The following is a 6928-nucleotide window of genomic DNA, read 5'->3' on the forward strand; positions in this document are numbered from 1 at the left end:
CCCCCACCCACATTCCATGGCGTACGTGTTTGTGTATGCAAGACGAATGCGGTGACCGAGAACAAAGAGATGCGATTTGAACGATTGTGTCGGCTGATCGAACAACGTGCGTGCTTAGGATGAAGATCGCTGTGACCAGGAAGGTGTGTTGTGTTGTTAGTGTCGTTGGCCAGCCTTGTGGTTTTCGTTGTACTTGTTGTTGTTGTTTGTGGATGACTATAGATGCCATGTAGGTTTTCATAATGTTGTTGTTGTTGTTGTTGTTGTTAACTTTCTGAAACATCGCTAGCCTGAGGGATTGGTTTTCTTGATATCTCTATCATTTATTTATCGACCTAATGTTGTTGTTGTTGTTCTAAGGAATACATTTTTTCCCCCCAAGAACATAGTAGGTATGTGATCGAACGTATGTTGCTTTTGGTACAAAAGAATATCTGCAATCAAACAATTTTGAACTGGAAACTTGTGAAATATGACAACGTTTATTAAATGATGTGATTTTGCTTCTACAAGTCGTGTGTTATTTTTCAATTTTTTAAAAGTTTCCAGTACCGTTTTGATTTTAGACTTTTAAAACGCGTACTTGATCTTCGTGGTTGGTCAGAGACTAAACGCTATGTATGATTAGCAAACCAAAACGTAAAAAAAATAAATAAATAAAAATAAAAAAAACCACAATAAACTAACAAACAAATAATCATATAAACTGGCCGTTTTGCAAAAGTATTTTGTTGTCGAAAACTAGAAAATCGGAAAGAAGGAGGCACTTACATCTACAGTGTCTGAGGAATGGAAATTTCGGACAAGCGAACTACGGAGGTGATTACCTGAATGGATTCTTGACTGGGCCATGTATGGCGTCGCTTATTAGTAAGTACGTACCTAATTCATCTTACATTCTATCTATCTATCTGTCTATCTACCTATCTATCTATCTATCTGTATATCTATCTATCTATCTATCATGACAAAAGCATGTCACTAGCGTATCTATTACCCTCGATAACAAAGATTTTGTCTTGTTTTGTCTTATCTGTCTGTCTATCCATCTGTCTATGCATCTATCAACACACACACACGCACACACACACACACACACTCACACACATATAAAATATATATATATATATATATATATATATATATATTATATATATGTAGTATATATAAATACGTTATATATATATATATATATATATATATATATATATATATATATATATATATATATATATATATTTGTTCATTCATTCAATTATGTATTCATTTGATTTCATATCTCTCTTCGTTTATTTACTTATTGCTGAAATCATTCTTGTTATTGTCATATTTGTGTTGCTTCTGACATCATTATTTTTACAGTTCGGTTATATCTTAAGTAACCTGTGGTTAGTTTACCTTCCAAAAGTGCATGCTGGTCTGTCCGCCTTCTTTCAGAAGTTGCCACTTTATCTGTTATTACTGGTACGCAAGAGGTGAATTTGAAGAGGCTCGTGTTATAGTGTTACTTAAAAGCACAGCAAAAGCGACGAAAGGAATGGAAAACCGACAGGTTCATAAGGACAGACAGAAGGATGGTTTTGTGAACGAAAGTTTTGTAACAGAAAACCGAGAACAAAACGTGGAGGATTGAAGAGGAAAAACTAAATATGAATCCATTGAAAATTCATGGATATTATTATGTTCTTATATGCTTAAATCTAAAAAAAATGTACACACACACACACACACACACACACACACACACACACACACACACACATATATATATATATATATATATATATATATATATATATATCCAGAATCAGGCAGGTACTTATGAGTGACTACCATGTAATGTTCATGATTTGAATATTGAAGACTTCGAAATATAACGGAAAAAAAAAATCGTTACTTATGCATAACACGATTATTGTATCATGTGCACTTCCGGAAAGAACCACGGCAGGAACAACACAAGTAGATGAGGAAGTTGTTAAAAAAACCACAACAACAATGATACGCATTAACTCCTTCCGTTTCCGTTTCCCTTGCAGCCAAATAGCAGCACATTCCCCAAAGACAGTTGCTTTCATATTCAGCTGTAAAATGCATTGGCTGAATTCATCTGTAAAGTCTTGAATACTTTTTGCCTTTATCTGGACTTGGTACCTATCATTAGCATTCAATTTTTTTTTTACACCCGTGATGTGTAAATTACCCGTTTGCCATTGTTGATTTTGTATGCTTGTTGTTATGCTCAAATATGTATGTTTATTATTATTATTATTATTATTATTATTATTATTATGTACAGTAATGTGTGTCATGTATGAATATTCTGATGCACAAGTTACTTTTATTCAATCCTCTATCGAAGCTGACAATACCTGTGAATGAAGGGAGTGCGTTTGTGGCACCAAGCAAGCTTCAGATCTGAAGATGAAATCAGAAGCTACAAGGCTGTGAACCCTAAGGACAAGAGACAGTGACATAAAACACCAGGAGAAAACCCACAGAACAACACACACACACACACACACACACACACACACACACACACACACAAGAGAAAGGACACAACCAAATACAGGAAACACTACAACAAAATAAGGATGGATTCAATATAATCCAGCCACCCTGATGACAAAAATATCTGATTACACCTGGTGGGTGGGAGGTGGGGGTGGATGTTTTTTTTTTGTTTGTTTTTTTCGATGTCCTACGAGATCAAGGCCTTGAGAGGTCAGCTGTGCTATAAGCTGCAAAGGATAAAAGATAAAGATAATGATAGCTGACATTTAAAAAAAAAAATTCTGTTACGTTTGCGGCACCGTGGCAGAATCCGTTAAGCGTCGGACCTTGGATCTAGTATTCCTCAGTGATCAGAGTTCGAGACCCCGTTCCAACAATGTGTTGAGTCCTTGGCAGGGGTATTATTGTCATTCTGATTTTCCTCACTCTCATAATCGTCATCGGTCTCGTAACTCCGGGTAGGTTTGTGGGGAGCTGGAAGTACCACTGATGACTGACAATCTTTTGCCATCTATCTCGGTCGTGGGCTGTTCTCTGCAGTTCGGCGGAAAGACAAGCTTGTCCATTCCTGGATGGTATTTTCCCACCTGAATATGTGCCTGGCTTCGATTGGGGGAGGTTAAAAGCGGCGGAACGAGAGGGCTATAAATTCACTCCTCCGATGGCCGTAATTTCTTACGTTTGTGGATCAAGAAAATGTCTTAGAATCAGTCGTGAAGAATTTTGTGGGCGCCGTCAATGCTGAATTGCCATTCACCACACTATCAACGTGGCTCCATCCCACTTCAGTAAAACGGCTTAAAGACAGACATTCTACGGATATAACCATCCACCAATGATATACGTTATCAATAGTTTCCATCCTACCTAAATTATGACAAAACCAAAGTAAAATCAGATCACTGACTGACGTTTAGCCGTTCCAAAGCACATAATAAATATATAGTCTACACTGGCCATATTTTCGTGTAACCAGGTTTCCTAAAAACCCACCAAATATCAAGAACATCAACTGTCAATGCCTGGGAAATGATAGTCTAAAGGATGTATCAATTCTGCCCGACAATATAAACGACAAAACAAAGTGTTTAATTTTGATAACAAGTAAATCTTGAAAAAAAGGTGGAAGTATCTACACGAGCGTAAACTATCTTGGCATCAAACAGTAACATTGTGCCACAAATGCAGTAACATATCTCCTTCTTCTTCATCCTATTCATCCTTTACTCCTTGAAGAGTCATTGAAAACGGCGCACAGAACAAAACGGTTCATAGGATTTCTCCAGGTCTGTTGGCTGTGAGACAAAACCTGGGTTTCTTCATATTGTCTTCCCATCCATTCTGCTAAGTATTATATAACATTACAGCATACTAATCCGCTACAAACACACGACCTGAAGGATTGGGAAATTCCGTTAGGCTGGCCAGATCTGTCACACTGTCAGCACTCTCAAAACACGCAGGGCACAGCGGAGTACTGTGGGCAAAGTGTTGCCATCACACCGGAGGTAAAGCTATGCCAGATGTGACTGTTCCCATACAGGGTTATACCAGAACGAGCCACTCTTGAAGGCTTTTGTTCTGTCTCTTCACCATTCTCTCGCTTTGTGTGTGTGTTTGTGTTCACCACACTTTTCCTCTGTGTGTGTGTGTGTGTGTGTGTGTGTGTGTGTGTGTGTGTGTGTGTGTGTTCACCACTCTTTCCCTCTGTGTGTGTGTGTGTGTGTGTGTGTGTGTGTGAGAGAGAGAGAGAGAGAGAGAGAGAGAGAGCGTGTGTATGTGTGTATGTGAGTGTGTGTGCATGTGTATGTGTGTACGTGTTTGTTTGTTTATTTGATTATCCGTCCATTTGTCTGCGCAACCTATGTGTCTGTTTGACGCAGACAGACAGGCAAAGAGTGAAAGAGTTAAAGAGAGAGAGAGAGCGACAGAGACAGAGAGAGAGAGAGAGAGAGAGAGAGAGAGAGAGAGAGAGAGAGCGACAGAGACAGAGAGCGACAGACACTAATGTGTCCCATACATCTAGTCATAGCCGCCGAAACAAACAACTTATTACCTGTTTTATCACGGAATTGGCACAAAACATTTAACATCAGAAAGATGATGAACAAATCGATAACGCTGCTGTCATGTGCTTGCATCGATGGCGTTTTTCAGTTAACATCACCTTCTACCCATTTTTCCAGTATATACTGAACCACTTTAATTAAACATCACCGATAAAAGCATAAAACATGTGTTGTGTCTAAACGAAACAAACAATTTAATTACTTCGAAATATTGTGCTTGACGATTCATTTTGCTAAATGTCCGTGAGCGGTGTGGACATGCTAATGGTAAATTGTAAGCGTGGTAATTCATTTAACATCGAAGCGGTCAAATAAAAAAAAAATCTGCAGATGACAGAAAGCAAGCCGAGCTGTCTCAGTACCGTGTGAAACCACCATTTTCAGCAACGCAGGCGTTGTAGCGGGCTTCGCATCGACTTCCATATTCTGCAGTAACTGTTGAGGCGGCAGATTCCACTCCTGAATAAAGGCATGTTTCTTCTACATGAGGGTTGCAGGTCACGGTTACAAGAGTGTGAGACCAAGCTCAACAAAAGCAAGGGCAACACAATGGTGCCCGTGGTGCCACAGACGTTGGGTTGTGGCTCTTGTAGTTTGAGGACCATCGTTGTGTTGCTGAAACATCTGCAGCAGGCGGGGCTGATGGAATAGCGGTACACCGTAGTCCCGAAGAACATGTGCACGTTGCTGCAATCCACATGACAATTGGAGATGTGGAGTTGGGTTCTATGGCGGTAATTGAAACCTGTCCATGCCATCAGGCTGCCGCCTCCGCTTCCTGGAGGCAACTGTTTGTACATGTCTCCCAAGGTCGACGTTATACTCGGTGCAGGCAACCGGCGCGCGAAATGGTAGCTCTGTTTTCATCCGAAAACAAAACAGTTTTCACTGTTGCCGGGTACATCCAAGGTGCTGACGAGTCCATTGCAGACGTTGCTTGCAATGGCGGTGTGTCAGAACAGGGTCCAAACGAGGAAATCATGTTTGTTGTCCTGCTTCCTGTAATCGCCGCCACACCGCATCAACATAGACTGGACCACGCCTGCCGATGAATCGTCTTACTGTCTGAGTTGCTGGCACAATTCGGTTTCGAAGGAGACACTGCCTCATGAAGACGTCTTGAAATTAAAGAAGTGTCATGTCTCATGGATGACCTGAACAGGTTCGATCTGCAAAGTTGCCTGTTGTTATTATTCCCTAACGGTAATGTGATAGCGTCAGTCTCCATGCAACTTCCCTGTAGCCAGCATTCCGAGCGTTCGTTTTCTTTCATATGAACGTAATCTTGCCATGGTTTCCAGATCAACATGCGACAGTTGCAGTTTCTTTTAACAGTCGGCCCTACGCTAGACTCTTTCTGAGACTCGGATCAAAGGCTTTGAATTTGTGTTCCCATTGGGAGCAGTCTGTCTTTTTTTCTTTTCTTTTTTTCAAAGGAGAAATCAGTGGATGCCAAAAAGTTCTGCAAATGAGCAGGGTAGTTTCAGCATTCCTGGAAGAAGGTTCTTTCTTCTTTTTTTGTCTTTTTTTATATATATTTTTTTTGTTGTTGTTGTTCATTCCATCATCATTTTTCTCCTCTCTGTTGTCTTTTCTTTCTTTTATTTTCATATTCTTTTTTCCTCATATTTTTAATCTGCCTTCTTCCCAATGGCATGTTCAAACACTCACAAGACCATGCAACATATATTACACATACATGATGGCTTCACACAAAATCATACTCTCTGAAAGAGAAGCATGGCATACACACACACACATATCCTCTCCCTCTCTCCCTCTCTGTCTCCTTTACCCACTCCCTCCTTTCCCTCTCCACAAGCTCTACACCTAAGTACAATAATATGTATGTGCACACTGAATACTACTCTGAGAATTTTTTTGTGGGTCTGACTAAGTTTTCTGGTAGCAATCTGTGTTTTCAAATGTTTCACACGTGTTACTTCTGGCGTGCTGCTACCTTGTGTGAAACTGACATTTCAGATTCAAGTTTAATCAATGCTTATCAAAATGTGAACGAAGCATAATTATAGTGTATTTTGTTATATCATCATAATCTGTGCTGCACAAATAATACGTACATTTTTCTGCACTTTTTTTTTACCCTTCACAAACGATATTGGCAGTGTGACGAAGACACAACAGCTTGTTTCAAACTATACGAAACAACAAATGTAGAGAACACAATGACAAGTTTGAACTGTGTATCATATGAGCAAAAACATGCAATTTCTTTCCCACTACAAAGTCCACAGCAAATAACAAGATTAGGTTTTGCTTCATGAAATGCACACACACACACACACACACACACACACACACACACACACACACACACACAC

Source organism: Babylonia areolata, chromosome 1 (genome assembly GCF_041734735.1).
Source record: "Babylonia areolata isolate BAREFJ2019XMU chromosome 1, ASM4173473v1, whole genome shotgun sequence".
Classification (NCBI taxonomy): Eukaryota; Metazoa; Mollusca; class Gastropoda; order Neogastropoda; family Buccinidae; genus Babylonia; species Babylonia areolata.